This window comes from Phocoena sinus, chromosome 5 (assembly GCF_008692025.1).
Source record: "Phocoena sinus isolate mPhoSin1 chromosome 5, mPhoSin1.pri, whole genome shotgun sequence".
In the NCBI taxonomy this organism is placed as follows: Eukaryota; Metazoa; Chordata; class Mammalia; order Artiodactyla; family Phocoenidae; genus Phocoena; species Phocoena sinus.
The window spans coordinates 70,360,258-70,380,078 of record NC_045767.1 but is presented as its reverse complement, the minus strand read 5'-3'; the positions used below and the strand labels follow the sequence as shown (position 1 = coordinate 70,380,078).

The 19,821-nt window shown below is 35.4% G+C and overlaps 1 non-coding gene across 1 annotated transcript; it reads right to left on the bottom strand.

Annotated features, from left to right (window-relative positions):
• Positions 1–331: 331 nt before the first annotated feature.
• On the bottom strand, positions 332–404 carry TRNAR-CCG. Its single transcript has one exon. It is a non-coding gene; the product is annotated as a tRNA-Arg (tRNA).
• Positions 405–19,821: the final 19,417 nt, after the last annotated feature.

Here is a 19,821-nt window from a genome sequence, read left to right as displayed (position 1 = left end):
GGAATTACAATACGACAAATATTACTATATGTCTAAGAGCCGTGTTCACTACACATCTACACATCTGTTGTTGAGAAATTGGTTTCATCCTTGGATAGATAAAGGGTAGTTGGAAATGTAGAAATTGAAGTAGGCATATGTAGCATAATTATTGCTAAAGACTATGCTCATTATTGTCTTTTTAAAAAATATTTATTTATTTATTTGGCTGCTCCAGGTCTTACTTGTGACACGTGGGACCTTCGTTGCCGTGGGTGGAATCTTCGTTGTGTCATGCAGAATCTTTTAGTTGTGGCATGCTGGATCTTCAGTTGCAGCATGCAGGATATGGTTCCCTGACCAGGGATCGAACCTGGGCCCTCTGCATTCGGAGTGCACAGTCTTAGCCACTGGACCACCAGGGAAGTCCCTCATTATTGTCTTACACAAATTAAAACTCACAGAATTTTTTTGCGTATCCTAGATAGACATACAATTTCTTTTGTTAGATGGATAAACCAGTTCAAGCCAGTATTTCTTAAAACTCCATAATACCTTTAATAAATGAGAGAATACACAATTTAAGTGATCCTGCTTCTTTTACTATTTTGTTTCTCTCCTGGTTTTATATAAAGAAATTAGAAACATATTAAAAGTTGTCTAAGTCATTTCTTCAAATTTCTCTCAGTTCTCAATATGCACAAGAGCTCTAAAATTAAGATATCTTTTTTTTTTTAGCGGTACGCGGGCCTCTCACTGTTGTGGCCTCTCCTGCTGCGGAGCACAGGCTCTGGACGCGCAGGCTCAGAGGCCATGGCTCACGGGCCCAGCCGCTCCACGGCATGTGGGATCTTCCCGGACCGGGGCACGAACACGTGTCCCCTGAATCAGCAGGCGGACTCTCAACACTGCGCCACCAGGGAAGCCCAATTAAGATACCTTGCAGAAATTCATTGATATATGTACTTTTTCAGGATTTTTATACTGCTTTATTTAATATAGGTGGCACTGTATCTCCAGTTCAAAGAAAAAAAAGTGTTTGCTCTGCAACTATTCACTCAGCCCTTTCTATTTGCTAGATATAATCTTAGAGGTTTAGAACACAAAAAGTGAAGAATACATGGGCCCTGCTTATAGTATAGATGCCTGTAGTATAAAAGAAGGCAGGCATGAAATGAGATATATGAGTGGAGATTGTCAGAGAAACCATAAAAATATAATAAATGAAGCATTATGGAGCACAGCAAATGAAGACATTGATAATACCTATAATGTTCGTAAAAACTGATGCTTTTCTGAATTAATTTTCAACAATTTCACCTTAACCACCAGCTAAAATCCTGTGAAGACATGGTACATTGTATTCTAAAATTCAGGAAAAACACTAATACGTGAATTATAAAATTTCATGAACAGAAATACCACTGTATTTCCTTACATTAAATTCACAATAGTAGTAAAGGTAAAGCCTCTGTGGTAATAGAAGGACCAATGCCGTGGAAGGAGCTGTATTCAATGAGAGACTTGGCATGTAGCATCCTTTTCCTATTTATTCAGTCCTGGTTCAGGACAGGGTTGAGAAGGCAGAGAATGCCATAGACTTAAAACTCAGTTGCTTTAGAAGTAAGGTAAAGATGTTGAGTTATATGATTCTTAAAGGGCCCTTGAAGCTTAGGACTTTATATATCTAATCCTAACTCCTTTAAGTATGAACAGGGCAGAATGCAGAAGAGGCTAGAATGAGCAGGAGCTGAGCCCAGCAGGTCGCAGGACTGAATAAATTCTGACAACCAAGTGGAAACAAAGGTGTACTGGCCCCTGTAGGCAAAGGACAGAAGTTATGGGGGGCGGACAGAGCTGGGGAGAGGTGTGTAAGAATGAAAAGGCCAGGTGAGGACTCCTATCCAGTCCTTTTTCCATTATCACTAAAAACTGGCAAGAACCTGGATATTACCTCAGATACTAAAAAAATCCTATCCTTACTCTGATTTTTCATGCAATAGCACAGGAGAGCCAAACACCTACACTTATACCCCCACTCCTTGTTGAACTGCGAGCACACAGAGCAAGGAGCTGAACAGTCAACCTGGAGAAAGCATCCTCTCTAGACCAGATTACAGGTTTCTCTTTTTGCTTTAATGAAATGTTCCTGGGCTCAGGGGAAAACATTCCACAAATCTGAATGAAATCTCTTTGGTCTGAAATTTGTGCATAAACCTGGAAGGAGGTAGTTTTCATGTGGTTTGGGGTTTTCTGATGAAAATGTCAGTGTTCTGGTTTGTTTGTTTCCCCTAGGAGTCTTCACAGATGAGCCTGTGTGAAAGTTCCCAGCAGATATTTCATTTTATTCGCTTTCCTGCTTTCTCTTGTGGCTGATTTTTATCTTTCTCTTTCAAACTCACACAGCCTAGTCCCTCAGAGCTATGTGTTAGGTCAAAATGTTTTTGCATTGCTCTGTGAATGTCCATGTGCGGATGAGATGCTCCTTTCATTGTAGTACATGAGCTAAAAACTCTGGGGCACATTTTTCCATCAGAAAGCTAACTTGAGTCCATCTAGCCCAACATCTTTATTTGCTAGCAGATCAACCTGAGGCTCAGAGAGGTTAAGTAAAATTGACTTCCTTACTCTTATGACCCTAGTGACTCAAGGCTGCTGCTATCTCTTCCTTTGTTTGCTACACACCTACCTAAGTGTGTATCACTGTCTTTAGATTTGCCTTTTGCAATCCATTCTCCACATTAACAAATGAGAACTCATTCAAAAATGCACTCTTCATGCCATAAAATCTCTAAGGCTTCCCACTGCCTTAAGTAGCCCCTTAATTTCCATTTCAAGTCTGTGACTGATATGGCCACTTCTGATTTCCAGCTTGAACTCTTCTCACCTCTCCTTCTCAAGTGGTGTCCTCTACGTTACTGACCTCAGCATGTTCTTGCGTGCCCCTGGGTTTTGTATTGATAAATGCTGATTTCTTGCTCTATAGAAACTTCCACCTTATCCTTAAATCTAACTCCTACAGGTTATAGAGTTGAACTCAAATATCACTAATAACTCCTGCACACGGCTTTAGTTCCTTGCACACCTCCCTCCCTCCCAAATACCACTTAGCAACTATAATATGTGTTGAAAATATTTTTGACTGTATGTTTATTCACTAGACTATGAGCTCCATCGAAGCAGGGTTTTTATTTGTTCTTGCTGATTGCTGTAAGTTATACAATTAGCACAGTGCCCAGCATATGAAGGACTCAAGATATCTGCTTATAAAACAAAGTCGAAATTGGAAACAAATTCTCCTGCTTTTTAGTCTACTATTCTTTCCTCTACTCTATATATTTTAATCTCACTTAAATCACCTATAAATCTACAGTGACAGTCTGTGTTTATTCATTTCCCCAGCCTTATTTACTACCCTTCAGCATGCTGTGGTTCCAGTTTATAGAATTAACTGCTGCTCCTCTAAAGTGCCACCTCATTTGTATCTTTCTTCCTGTACTTCCTCCTCAGTCTGGTGAAATCCTGTTCATAGATCACCACCTCTAGGAAGCCTTCCAAGATTCCCCAGGTTGACACTCTTGTGTCTCCACTGTACTTGGCACACATTTTCAAAAGGACTTTTCCTACACATATTTGGCACATACTTCCAGGATGACATTTTTTATATTTGTTTAAATGTTTGTCACCCTAATAACTTCAAGATTCATGGATTTAGGGATTATGATTTACCCACCTTTCAATGTCAGTATTTATCACATAATCTGATGCATGTTAAGCTCAATAAATGCCTCTTGAATAAATAACAAAACTGGTATGATATTTTTCCCCATTCTATTTCCCTTTAATTCCTGCAAATAAGAGACAAGTGGCACCTCACATATGATAAAGCAAGACACATTCATTTTATGTCAGAATATCCCTGGGTTCCAGTTTTACCACTGATGAGCTGAGTTACCTGAGGCCACTCCTTTTACCATTCTGAACTTCAACTTCCTGATCAATAAAATGAGTTGAAAATAAATAATTGAATAAATAAAGTTTAAAATTAAGATATCTACATGAAATCCATTGTGACTATTATGAAAATGAATGCAGTGTTTTTTAATCAGTGACATGATATTCTGATGCTAGCTTTTTTTTTTTTTTCCTGCGGTACACGGGCCTCTCACCGTTGCGGCCTCTCCCGTTGCGGAGCACAGGCTCCGGACGTGCAGGCTCAGTGGCCATGGCTCACGGGCCCAGCCGCTCCGCGGCATGTGGGATCCTCCCGGACCGGGGCACGAACCCGCGTCCCCTGCATCAGCAGGCGGACTCTCAACCACTGTGCCACCAGGGAAGCCCTGTAGTTATATTTTATTACTAGAAATATACAGATTAAAAATGAGATCTGAATCTTTCCTACAGCATTGAATTAATTTTATATCAAAAATTCTTTTTGGTAATTTAAATAATTATGAATGATTAATTAAAAGTAATTTAAATGTTTATGAAATATTATTTTTCTTCCTAAAGTTTCCTTTTTTATTTTGTAAATTGAACATGCTCAGTATATAAAATACAGAACATTTACAAAGATATAAATAGTTAACAAATCATTTTTTATTTTTATCTATAAATAGCTTTTAATTATATTTTGCTGCATTTCTCTCAGCCTTGTATCTATGTGTACTTTTATTTCCTTGTTTCACTTAACTGTGATGCTTATCACATAGTCTACATTGTATTCTTTTTTAAATTACTCATCATATAAGCAGAATTCATGTTATTTTTCACTAAGTACATTTTAATAATTGAAATTAAACTAATATACTAACAATTACTTTTGGACTTTTACATTCTTTCAAAAATTTACAGTTACAAATTATGTTGTACTATCTATCATTTTGCCTAAAGTTTTTTAACCTAAAGCAAAATTACAAAATATTATTTTTAGGTCAAATAAGGAGACTTTACCTTTCATTATAAATATAGTTAGATTGATTTCCAAAATGATTATACAAATTTTCACTCCCACTAGCATTATGCAAGAACATTAAACGTAAAAGTGTAAACTTCTTGCATAGTACATTCTTGTATTTTCCCATATCTATGCTACTTTAAAAAATAAAAATTATTTTTTCATATGTATTTCTTTACCAATGAAGTTTACTTTTCCCCTAAACAATATATGTCCTCCTTTTTGAATTATCTATTTATGTCTTTTATTCATTGATCTATCTTAAGTATTTCTAATAGGTTTAGTGGGAAAAACTGTCATATTATTGCAAATATTTATCCTACTTTGTTCTTCATATTGGCTTTTGAGTTATATTGAGCGCTTATTGCATATTATCACTCTTCCATGTGGTTTACCTGTATTAACACACTTAATCCTCACAGGAGCCCATCCATTGAGTACTGTTATTATTCTTACTTTAGGCATAAGGAATTTAATATATAGGAAGTTAAATAATCTGCAGTAGCAAGTTAGAATTATCACTCGATATTGTGGCACTAGCACCTATGCTATTTGGCAGTATACCATGCTGTCTCAAGAACTAAATAAAACATAAAATGTGATTATTTGAAAAAAAAAGGATTTATTTGTTTTACAATTTCTTACCATTCTTGATGTGATTCAGGAAACCATTAACTCTTTTTTAAAGAAATAAACTATGTGGATCTACAAATTTAGATTGTTATACATTACTATATAAGGTAAAATGTATTTAGGTTCCCAATTTTGGACTCTTTCATTAGTCCCAGATGCTGTATGCAATTTCTAAGAATTCATATGTCTGCAATAGCTTAAATTACTATAGAAAAGCAAGAATCTTTCAGCAGATATAGGGAATATAAACAAAACAACCTCGTCTAAATTCACTATGCACTCCAAGTTTATATATAGATCTGGCTTCGGTAAAATGAAACTATACCTGTTCAAAATGATCTGCTGAAATCTCTATTGACTTTTACTCTCTCAGAAATGGAATTTTAAAATATCAACTATATATTTTTTTGAAATGTCATTATTGATAAACATTGGGTGTACTATTTCACAGAGATTTTCTGATTTCCCATGAATTATGTTTGCAGTCTTGAGTAGCAAGAACCATGTGAACATCAAGCAATATCATTTATTAGATAATATGGTGACAGAATAATTTACAATGCACATTAAATAAACAAGCCAATGCACCCAACATAGGAGCACCTCAATACATCAGGCAAATGCTAACAGCAATAAAGGGGGAAATCAACAGTAACACAATCATAGTAGGGGACTTTAACACCCCACTTTCACCAATGGACAGATCATCCAAAATGAAAATAAATAAGGAAACACAAGCTTTAAATGATACATTAAACAAGATGGACTTAATTGATATTTAAAGGACATTCCACCCAAAAACAACAGAATACACATTCTTCTCAAGTGCTCATGGAACATTCTCCAGGATAGATCATATCTTGAGTCACAAATCAAGCCTTGGTAAATTTAAGAAAATGTAAATCGTATCAAGTATCGTTTCCAACCACAACACTATGAGACTAGATATCAATTACAGGAAAAAATCTGTAAGAAATACAAACACATGGAGTCTAAACAGCACACTACTTAATAACCAAGAGATCACTGAAGAAATCAAAGAGGAAATCAATAAATACCTACAAACAAATGACAATGAAAACACAGCGACCCTAAACCGAAGGGATGTAGCAAAAGCAGTTCTAAGAGGGAAGTTTATAGGTATAGAAGCCTACCTTAAGAAACAAGAAACATCTCAAATAAACAATCTAACCTTACACCTAAAGCAATTAGAGAAAGAAGCACAAAAAAACCCCAAAGTTAGCAGAAGGAAAGAAATCATAACGATCAGACCAGAAATAAATGAAAAAGAAATGAAGGAAGTGATAGCAAAGATCAATAAAACTAAAAGCTGGTTCTTTGAGAAGATAAACAACATTGATAAACCATTAGCCAGACTTATCAAGAAAAAAAGGGAGAAGACACAAATCAATAGAATTAGAAATGAAAAAGGAGAAGTAACAACTGACACTGCAGAAATAAAAAGAATCATGAGAGATGACTACAAGCAAGTATATGCCAATAAAATGGACAAGGTGGAAGAAATGGACAAATTCTTAGAAATGCAAAACTTCTGAGATTGAACCAGGAAGAAACAGAAAATATGAACAGATGAATCACAAGCACTAAAATTGAAACTGTGATTAAAAATCTTGAAAGAAACAAAAGCCCAGGACCAGATGGCTTCACAGACGAATTCTATCAAACATTTAGAGAAGAGCTAACACCTATCCTTCTCAAACTCTTCCAAAATATAGCAGAGGGAGGAACACTCTCAAACTCATTCTATGAGGCCACCATCACTCTGATACCAAAAACAGACAAAGATGTCACAAAGAAAGAAAACTACAGGCCAATATCACTGATGAATATAGTTGCAAAAATCCTCAACAAAATACTAGCAATCAGAATCCAACAGCACATTAAAAGGATCATACACTATGATTACGTGGGGTTTATCCCGGGAATGCAAGGATTCTTCAATATGCGCAAATGAATCAACGTGATACACCATATTAACAAATTGAAGGAGAAAAACCATATGATCATCTCAATAGATGCAGAGAAAGTTTCCGACAAAATTCAAAACCAATTTTTTATAAAAACCCTCCAGAAAGTAGGAATAGAGGGAACTTTCCTCAACATAATAAAGGCCATATATGACAAACCCACAGCCAACATCATCCTCAAGGGTAAAAAACTGAAACCATTTCCACTAAGATCAGGAACAAGACAAGGTTGCCCACTCTCACCATTATTATTCAACATAGTTTTGGAAGTTTTAGCTGCAGCAATCAGAGAAGAAAAAGAAATAAAAGGAATCCAAATTGGAAAAGAAGAAGTAAAGCTGTCATAGTTTGCAGATGACATGATACTATACACAGAGAATCCTAAAGATACTACCAGAAACCTACTAGAGCTAATCAATGAAATTGGTAAAGTAGCAGGATACAAAATTAATGCCCAGAAATCTCTTTCATTCTTATACACTAATGATGAAAAATCTGAAAGTGAAATTAAGAAAACACTCTCATTTACTACTGCAACAAAAAGAATAAAATACCTAGGAATAAACCTACCTAAGGAGACAGAAGACCTGTATGCAGAAAACTATAAGACACTGATGAAAGAAATTAAAGATGATACAAATAGATGGAGAGATATACCATGTTCTTGGATTGGAAGGATCAATATTGTGAAAATGACTCTACTACCCAAAGCAATCTGCAGATTCAATGCAATCCATATCAAATTACCACTGGCATTTTTCACAGAACTAGAACAAAAAAATTCACAATTTGTATGGAAACACAAAAGACCCCAAATAGCCAAAGCAATCTTGAGAAAGAAAAACGGACCTGGAGAAATCAGGCCCCCTAACTTCAGACTATACCACAAAGCTACAGTAATCAAGACAGTATGGTACTGGCACAGAAACAGAAATATAGATCAATGGAACAGGATAGAAAGCCCAGACATAAACCCATGCACATATGGTCACCTTCTCTTTGATAAAGGAGGCAAGAATATACAGTGGAGAAAGGAGAGCCTCTTCAATAAGTGGTGCTGGGAAAACTAGACAACTACATGTAAAAGAATGAAATTAGAACACTCCCTAATACCATACAGAAAAATAAACTCAAAATGGATTAAAGACCTAAATGTAAGGCCAGACACCATCAAAGTCTTAGAGGAAAACAGGCAGAACACTCTATGACATAAATCACAGCAAGATCCTTTTTGACCCACGTCCTAGAGAAATGGAAATAAAAACAAAAATAAACAAATGGAACCTAATGAAACTTAAAAGCTTTTGCACAGCAAAGGAAACCATAGACAAGACCAAAAGACAACCCTCAGAATGGGAGAAAATATTTGCAAATGAAGCAACTGACAAAGGATTAATCTCCAAAATTTACAAGCAGCTCATGCAGCTCAGTATTTAAAAAACAACCCAATCCAAAAATGGGCAGAAGACTTAAATAGACATTTCTCCAAAGACGATATACAGATTGCCAACCAGCACATGAAAGAATGCTCAACATCATTAATCATTAGAGAAATGTAAATCAAAACTACAATGAGATATCATCTCACACCGGTCAGAGTGGCCATCATCAAAAAATCTACAAACAATAAATGCTGGAGAGGGTGTGGTGAAAAGGGAACCCTCTTGCACTTTTGGTGGGAATGTAAATTGATACAGACACTATGGAGAATAGTATGGAGGTTCCTTAAAAAAACTAAAAATAGAACTACCACATGACCCAGCAATCCCACTACTGGGCGTATACCCTGAGAAAACCATAATTCAAAAAGAGTCATGTACCACAATGTTCATTGCAGCTCTATTTACCAGGACATGGAAGCAACCTAAGTGTCCATCGACAGATGAATGGATAAAGAGGATGTGGCACATATATACAATGGAATATTACTCAGCCATAAAAAAGAATGAGACTGAGTTTTTTGTAGTGAGGTGGATGGACCTAGAGACTGTCACACAGAGTGAAGTAAGTCAGAAAGAGAAAAACAAATACTGTATGCTGACACGTATATATGGAATCTAAAAAAAGAAAAGAAAATGGTCATGAAGAACCTAGGGGCAAGATGGGAATAAAGATGCAGACCTACTAGGGAATGGACTTGAGGATACAGGGAGGGGGAAGGGTAAACTGGCGCAAAGTGAGAGAGTGGCATGGACATATATACACTACCATATGTAGAATAGATAGCTAGTGGGAAGGAGCCGCATAGCACAGGGAGATCAGCTTGGTGCTTTGTGACCACCTAGAGGGGTGGGATACAGAGGGTGGGAGGGAGGGAGATGCAAGAGGGAAGAGATATGGGGATATATGTATATGTATAGCTGATTCACTTTGTTATAAAGCAGAAACTAACACACCACTGTAAAGCAATTATACTCCAATAAAGATGTTAAAAAAATAAAATAAAAAAATAAACAAGCCAGTGCATAAAATAAACCTTCCAGTTTGAATTCTTGTAGAGGAGACAAAGGCTATGTAACAAATATCAATTTAAAAGATACAACTTATACCTCTTAACAGAAAAGAAGAAAAAAAAAAAAGAACACCAAAGCAAAATCCATCCTGATTACTGTAAATGCTGTTCTCAGTTTTAAAAGAAGGGGCAAACTGCATTAAACATTCCAACATGGGAAGCAATGTTTCATGTTATTCTCTTCCATAGCATGATGTGATGGGTATTGTGTCTTATGACCGCTGGTAATGTCCACCACAGGAGATGTCAGAAGGAAATCTTGTGAAATGTCAGCTCTAAAGCCCTGAATAGTGTGTTCACAGAGAGAGTGCTTAGATCAGCCAGCTTCAATGAAAACCCACAGGAAGGTGAAATTATTCTCCCCTACTATTATAAAATACATAACTCCTGAATGAATACATTTAACATCACATTACACTTTTTTTGCTTTCATATTTTAATATGAAGTTGTGCTGAGTATTTTCTCTTACACGTTGTACAGCACTGTAGTATGTATTGATAATCATATATAACATGCATTAAGCACTTAACTCTCACAGCGATCGTTAGTGGTAGGTGGTGTCACTATCTACTGCGAGAGAAATTAAGATATGCTTTTAACACTTTCTGTTGATCCTAAGATATATTTCAACATCAAAAGCTATTACTATTACAGTACTTTCATCATAGCTATCATTCCGCGATTAGTAACTGATATGCATATTGAAAGCATATGTGGTAAATTTAATTACTGAGTCAGATCTATGCAGTAAATAAATTTCAAAACCATTTTTAACAGTTTTACTAAATGTACAGGAAGAGTAAGATGAGATAAAAAGATTGTTAATGTTGATGTTTTATACAGTACAAAACATTTTATCATTATGTATTATTGAAGTGCCTTTTAATGGGAAGATTCTCTGAAGTTTTATTTCCTTCAAATACTGGGGACAATGATTATTCTCACTAGGAAAAAAAAAAAAAAAAAAAAAAAAAAACAAAAAAAATGCAACTTATTATAGTTACATATTAAGACAAACGTATTCATCGGCATATGTTCTGTTTTAATTAGCAGTCAGAGTTCTGCTGGGGTTGCTTATCTTTGATAATTGAAAAGAAAACTTTAGCAGACACATTTACATAGACAATTTATCATGTTACATGCAGACCCAATCACAAGTCAGTATGGGAATCAGGCAGGCAGGAAGTGGGGATTGACCTGGGAGTTGACATGACCAAAATTTGAACTGACAGTTCCAGGACCAGAACTTTGCACCCACAGATGTGGAATAAAAAAGCTTTGTTCTGATTCACACCCACTAAATATCTAAGGGCACTGGTCTGGGAGCTAGTACCCACCATAGCAGACTCTAAGCACAAATGGGGTTGTGGGGGACATTAAATCCCACTGAGGTCATAGTGAGTAGAGTGTTGTCAACCACGGGGAAGACACTTATGAGAATATAATTAGTTGTTATAGTTCGCAACAAATTCAGAGCGAAATGAGGGCATAATCTCAATGATATTGCACAAATCTCATCACTCTGACTTGGCAGAGAGGAAATGGGGAGCAGTTAAGTTCAGGCCTGAGTCCTCACTTTATCCATTTTAGATAATGGGCTTAAAACAGAAAACAAAGTGCTGACTCTATCCATTGTCTAAAGGCTTCTAATATGCTACCAGGGTCATTGTCATTGGCCTGGGGACAGAAGGGAACTGTATCTGCATCTGTCAGGCTTCATTAATTGGGCAACTCAGCACAGGCATGGAGACAGAGATCATAAAGCATTATGATTCAGTTTCTTATTCGTGAAGTAATGACAACTGGATCCCTAGGAGAGAATGAGCTCTTAAATATGCAAGCAAAATCCACCAGTTAGAGAGGGGTAAATATCTCTGCTTATAATATCTGTTCATTAACTCAGCAGATAATAATTGAGAGTATACTAAGTGTCAGGCATGTGTATAGTTGCTAGGGTTAAAGATATTAAAAAGTAGTAGATGCTTATACTCTAAAGGGCAAACTCAATTTTCCTTTCCCTTTCTACAAACCGGAAAATAATTTATTTTACCATCAGAAGTTCCTATGTATATACTGTTGTGGTGAGATTGAGGAACTTTGAATTTTGATAGAGTGTCTTTGTATTATTTCCTATAAGGTTTTAGGATATCACTCCCTAGATACATAATTAAATGTGAATTTTGCTGTTAAGGAGTTTTGCAAAAATTTTATTCCAACTAACTGTGACAAGTTGTTCTGGACAAGCCTGAATACAGTTGTAGTTAAAAATAGCAGATTTGTTTTGTTTAGATTTCAATCGAGGATAGTTTAGTTCATCATGCTCTTCCATTCATGGGACTCTATGATCATCAATCTTTACAAGTCCTCTCTCATATTTTATATTTGATTTTATTTATTTCCTACATTTTATTTTATTTTACACCCATCCTGCCCTTAACTACATTCTCACTTTCATATATTATCAGGGAAATACAGAGATAGATCTTTTCAAAAATATATAGTACTGGTGGGTGTATGTATATGTTTTAAATATATCTTAAAATAAATAATAAACAGTTTTAAGAATTGTTCAGGTCTTAATATGTGTGAAGCACTCTTCAAAGTGTTTTTCATATATTGACTCATTTAAATTCTTAAAACAATTTTATGGTGTAGGTACTATTATTTTCTCCATTTACAGATGAGAAACAGAGGCACAGAGAAGTTATGTGATTTGCCCTAGGTTACACACCTAACAAGAAGTCATACCCAGATTATCTGGCTCCAGAAACTGGAAGTTTTAACCCATCTCTATTTATTTTGCCTCTATGTATGTCACATTGTGTCATAGATCTATTTTCCATATCTTAATTTTCCACTTGATACTACAATTTTCAGTCCACATTAGCATATAAATATCATTCATTGCTTTGAACTGCTACCACTGCAGCCTGTTCTATAGTACAAGGAAACTATATTTTATTTAACTGTTCTCTTTGTTGGAAACACCCAGATTATTTCCAGCTCTCTGCTTCTACAAAAAATACTGTAGTAAACATTCTGCGAATTTCCCTTTTGAGCCCATTTTTGTTTGGATGTGAAGTGGAATTGCTGGGTCGTGCTATACATTTACATTACATTTTAACACGCCATGTTAAAATACTCTCCAAAATAGCTGTACTAATTTTCATTCCAAGAGGAATGCATGCAGGTTACTATTTTTTCACATAATATACAACCCTTGGTATTTATCTATGTTTGCCAGTCTGATTGAGGGTATATCACTGTGGTTTTAATTTGCCATTTCTATTTACTAGCAGAGTTAATTCTCTTTTTATATAGTTTTAGCCATTTTTTTCTATAACTTAATTGTTCATATTCTTTGTCCATTTTTCTAATGTGTTTACTTATTTTCTTTGAAGTAGTTTCTTGGACATTTTTTATATTAATGTAGAAGTCTTTTTAAATTTTTAAAATTCTTTTTGACGTTTTTTTAATCAACAGTCTCAGTATTACCTAGACTAGTCACAATCATAAACTGCAAGCAGGTATTCTTAATGGAACCAAGAAATTTGGTGATACTCACAGATTATGGTGACTGAAACAAAAAGAATAATGACAATAACAGAAAATCCATAATAGAATGTTAGTGAAAAAAGACTAACACATTACATCAGAAAGTTAACTAAGCATAACAACCCAGTGAAGTAGGTGTTGTTATCCCCATTTTAATGATGATCAAACTGAAACTCACAACAATTAAGTTACTTATACATAGGATTGATAACTGAAGGTCAGTAGTACTTGAGTAAAGAAAGATGCAGTGGGCTTCAAATCTTCATTTCTATCAGCAGAACAAGTGATTCTGATGGATTTAGTTCTTCACCAGCACTTCAAGAAAGACTGTCTATCTAAATCCTACATTTGTCAAATTTTGTGACTACTGCTCTATGTGCAGAGATGAAAAAAATTTATCAAAGTGTGAATAAGGAAGAAATCCAGAACTTCTTTGCCAGTTGTCACCCTTCCTTTCTCTATAGATATAAATGCTCATGTATCTCTTGGTCCACATATAGAGAAGGTGTTTTGGCAAAATATAATTGAAAACAAAATCTTCTGTCAATTCAGAAAATTTCTCCAAAATGTAGAAAAAGAAAACAGTTTATTATTGAGTAAGCATTATCAGAATGTGATGTGTATCACAGGTAATCTGCTAAGAAGTTTAGGTTTCCAAGACAGAAAGAAATCTCAACCTTTTTATAACCAAGCAGATACAACCCATTGCATATATATTCTCAAGATAAACAATAACTAGTCCTCGAGTAGGGGGACGTGACAGCATCATTGACCACACGTAGTGTGATCGCCGACAATACCCTGGTAATCGGGATTACCATCTGTGTTAGTTACTTAGCTAAATTCAAAGGAAAAATAATCTTTTCATATCTCTATGACGGGTCAGTTTTGCAACTTGCAGCCAGTTGAAGTTAGGCTCCTATTCTCCCACAGAAACTGGGAAATAGGGACCCTATCTTCCTTGGATGTTTACATTACAATGAGATGGTTTCCAGGTCCTTGAGAAAGCCATTCCTGGGTATTCAAACAGCCCAAAAACCTTCTTTAGCTTTTACCAAATGTAAAACCGATAGCTAGTGGGAAAGCAGCCACATAGCACAGGGAGATCAGCTCGGTGCTTTGTGACCACCTAGAGGGGTGGGATAGGGAGGGTGGGAGGTAGGGAGATGCAAGAGGGAAGCGATATGGGGATATATGTATATGTATAGCTGATTCACTTTGTTATAAAGCAGAAACTAACACACCATCGTAAAGCAATTATACTCCAATAAAGATGTTAAAATAAATAAATAAATAAAAATAAAATAAAATGCTTTACATACATTTCAAAGAGACAGAGAAAGAACTTACACTTAGAAATTTTCTAAAGCAAATGGTCTAAGAAAAGGGAGGAGAGGGAGTTCCTTTCCCTTATTTTTAACATAGAGAATTAAGCCTCCTATTTTTAATTTGTATTTGCCCTTACGGGTGCTAATGTATTCTGCAGTTAATATCCATGAATTTTCTACAGCGTCCCTAGTGTCTTTTATCCACTGGTAATTTTAGGGTAACAATAAACATAACAGGGTTTGTTAACAAAATAAACAAAACAAGGCATATGCTTTGATAAAACATTTTATATGTATTAAAACAATTAGTACTCACCAAAAACTATGAGAGCAATACTATTACCCTCTTTTTTAGATGAAGAAATTGACAAACAGAACTGAAATAACTCAAGGTAGCCTGGTTCTGAAGTCTAGAAAATTAGCTACACTTATAACCTGCAATCTGTTTTACATAAAATTTTCTCTCTCTCTCTCTCTCTGCCTCTCTGTCTCTCTCTCTCTCTCCCTCGCACACACACCTCCTCATATCTTCCACTTCTCGTTAAGAAAATTTTGATGACAAGTTTAATTCTGAAAAGCACTAATAGTTTCCTTCCAGACAATTTTCTGAAGGAACAAGACTACTCTGACAGCAAATGGCTGCTAGTTATTTTGAATGTTTGGAATTTATGCTTAGTGAATTCCTGCTCAATAAAACAAAAACTTATAAAGCATTAAGACAGGGGATACAAAAGAGAAAAAGAGCTTGCCTCACAGTCTTTGTTATTTCTCATTATAAAGTATGTAGCATGGCCTCTAAAGAGCTGAAATAGTTTATTATATTTTTATCAAAACAAAATTTATTTGTATAAGACAATAATGCCCACAAGCATATAGCTACCAAAGCAAAAATCTTGCCTGCCAAATATGTTTTCTTATTAAATCTCCAAGTAGTGTAAATTAAGTGTAGGTATTAGGCTAAACACTGAGAATAGTTTGGAGGTAAGGTCTTGACCTTCAGAAATTTACACACTAATGGGTAAGGTGGAACCATTAACATTCCAAGCACTGTCACAGTTACAAAACCTCTTTTGCATTTACTACCTCATTTGGTCTTCATTACAACTAGTGATATATGTCTTATTTTAATTCTCACTTTGCAGGTAGGGAAATTGGGCCTCAGAAAGGTTAATTAATTTGTCTAAATTTACATTCTAAATGAGAGGCTGAAACTAGAACTTCTTACTAAATGCTGTGCTCATTCCACTCCACAATAGCTGCTTAATTTACTAATACTGCCTTTAAAATAGAGTGAAGTCAGAAAGAGAAAAACTAATATCGTATATTAACGCATATATGTGGAATCTAGAAAAATGATATAGATGAACTGGTTTGCAGGGCAGGAATAGAGATGCAGACGTAGAGAATGGACATGTGTACACAGGCGGAAGGAGAGGGTGGGATAAACTGGGAGATTAGCTTTGACATAAATACACTACCATATGTAAAATAGTTAGTGGGAACCTGCTGTAGAGCACTGGGAGCTCAGCTCTGTGGTGACTTAGATGGGTGGAATGGGGGGGGAGGGAAGTCCAAGAGGGAGGGGATATAGGTATACATATAGCTGATTCACTTCATGTACAGCAGAAGCTAGCACAACATTGTAAAGCAATTATACTCCAATAAGAAAAAGAACCCTCACAAAAAATTTAAGTAATAAATTCAGATAATTAATCCACTTATTAATTTTAATAAAATAATTAAAATAAAAAATATATATAAAATCAAGATTTCTAATACTAACCAATTTACCAATATTTTACTAAAAAGATTTCTGGTTCATTTCCAAAATCTAATTTGGAGAATCTCTTGTTTTGTGTTACTTAGCACTCATTTCACCCATATTCTTTCTGGTAGCCACACCCTGATTTTCATGAGAGTTAGATACCTAGATACCACTTGACCTTAGGGTTTGTAGGGAACACTGTTACTCCAATCCTTTTGAATTCCTGTGAGCCCTCGCCCGTCTTCCATGTGCATTTGCTTCCAGTGGTCTGCATTCAAGGAGGAGACTGCCCTCAGGACCCTGGATCCACTGTACCCTCATGCACAGGAGATCTGGAGATCATGTTTATCCAAGCCCAGTCATTGAAAAGGGTAGGAATAAATTACACACCAGCTTTCCATGTGGGAAAATGTAGAAGACATCCTTTTCTGGACAGTTCCTGAAACATACCCCTTTTCTGGACTCTGCCTAAAATTACATCCTTGCTTGTTTTCCTTCTCATCCCTGTCTTCCTCTCTGGTTTCTTCTAGGAATACTGCCTTACTTACCTACAAAGGTATCTGGGGAACCTGACCTAAGACAGAGTGTATCATATGACCTGACCTTACACAAATTGGTGACTCATATTCTCCTGCCGTAGGTTTATGTTTATAGTTGATATACAATTTAAACCAATGAGAGAGAATAAGATCCCGGGAATCCTATGGGAGAGAACACTGTCCCTTCTTAAGGAAATTGGAGCTAAGAGAATGTAGAGTTTTCACCTTCTGCAACTAGTTTTTCTGAGCCTGTTGGAGAGTAGAGCCAAAACATTGAGTCAAGTTGAGCCAAGTGGTGGGGAAAAAACAGATGCTAAGGATGTCATTTATGCCAGTACATCAAGCTTTGCCTGAAGGCCGCCCTACCTCTGGACTTCTCAGATACTTGAGCCAAAAAAATTCCCCTTTTTGCTCATGCCAGATTGGCTGAAGTTCTCAGAAGAATAACAAACTATTTCCTTATTAATAGAGGAAAATGAGATACATTTTTCAATTGATGTAATGTAAGGAGTGTTGAGTCCATTTTTTGGTCAACAATGAAAAACGACTTGAAATCATTCAATATGCTCAAATTTTAGGATTATGTATTTAAAGATAGAGAACAGGCCACTGCTTTTTAAAACTGTTTTTATAAGTATTTTCTAGCAAAAGATAAAAGGGTCTCCTTGAAATATCATTTTTGTGCTAATAGAAATTCCATCTTTGACAGTAAAACCAGATTGTAAACAGCACATTAAAATTATCTTAGTAATTTTTCACTAAATTAACCCAAGGATTTACATACTCTACATGCAACATATACACTTTAAGTATTATATTATTGATTACTATTTATGAAAATTGAGAGAGGAAAGGGTGGTATAAATAATTCCAAAGATAGCACATCCTCACTGAAAAGAGATTATGTTGTTATTATTATTACTGTTATTAATTAAAAGCAGTGTATAACTAAGAGTATGGATTCTAGAGTGATATGGGTTCTGGAACTGTATGCAAATTCTGACAGATTCTAGCTATCCAGCTGTTTGATTTTTGGAAAAATAGCTTTTCTGAGACTGAATAGCCTTATCTGTAAAATGAGAATTATGATGGTATTTATATAATTAAGTTGTCTGAGGAATAAGTAAGATAATTCAGTTCAAATACTTAGCACAACGTTGGCCATATATTTATAGTAAAAATTTAAAATCAACAATTATTATTGTTTCCAATGGGGAAATTGTTTTTTCACATTTGTCACATACACTGGTTTTAAAAGAAATACTTTTTCACAAAAAAAAAACTCTTTAACTTAGTAAATAAAAAGCTTACATAGCTAAAAGTAAAATATTTGACAGCATCCCATATCTGTGGAGAGGTTCTCAATGCCATAAGCACAGTGGTCAAATTATTTATATTTTATTTTTTCCTTTTTACTACTATTTAGATATATTGTATACAATAGGATATTTTTGAAAAATTTAGCATGAATTTATCAAGGACTATTCAGACTTGGAGTTATGCACCCTAGATATTTTAAAGAAAAGAATCAGGTTAAAAGTTGTATTTTTAGTGAGGCCTCTTATTTGTAAAAATTCATAAATATATGTGAATAAAAAATTTCTTGAAAGATAAACTCCAAAATTTTAATACTGTTCAATTCTGGGTTGTGAGATACTAATATTATTTTCATCTTTTTACTTAATAATATTGTCTATTTTTCATATCATTTGTATGATTTACTTTTCAAATTTAAAAATTAGTTTTAAAAAGAAAAATAAGGGCTTCCCTGGTGGTGAAGTGGTTGAGAGTCCGCCTGCCGATGCAGGGGACGCGGATTCGTGCCTCGGTCTGGGAGGATCCCACATGCCGCGGAGCGGCTGGGCCCGTGAGCCATGGCCGCTGAGCCTGCGCGTCCGGAGCCTGTGCTCCGCAACAGGAGGGGCCACAACAGTGAGAGGCCCCCGTACCGCAAAAAAAAAAAAAAAAAAAGAAGCAAAATAAAATAAAATTAAAATATGGCTAATGCTGCACATGCTCATCATAGAGAACACGCATAAGTAGAAATTTGTTGTTTCCCTAATTTCTTGATTCATTATCTACACATGGCAGTTTTGCTGAAAATCATCTATCACTCAGAGTACAAGTATGGGTTAAAAAAAAATACTTTCCCAAAATATTCCAGAGGAGCCTAAGTCAGAAAATCTCAAGTACTGCCAATAGCTTCATTCTCTATGGGTTAAAGCCATTCCCTTTAGAAAGTCATGAACTTAAATAATTTGGAATCCACAGCCTTCTCTAATGTAGCACATAGTTAAGAAACTGAGTTTTGGGGCCATTTCTGTAAAGGGAGATATAAATAAAATCTGTCCCTTTAACAAGATTTTTTAAAGTCTAGTATTCAGTTCCTTAGATTTTTTTTTTTGTTTATTTTTTAATTTCCCCTTTCTAGCTCTAGTTTCAAAAAGCCAAAGTAGAGAGAACATTAGGCAAGACATATAGCAAACTGCCTACAAGTGACTTAAAAAAAATTGGTATTTGATTCAGAAGTCTAGGTCTTAGTTGAGTCTCTGAACTTGGAAGGT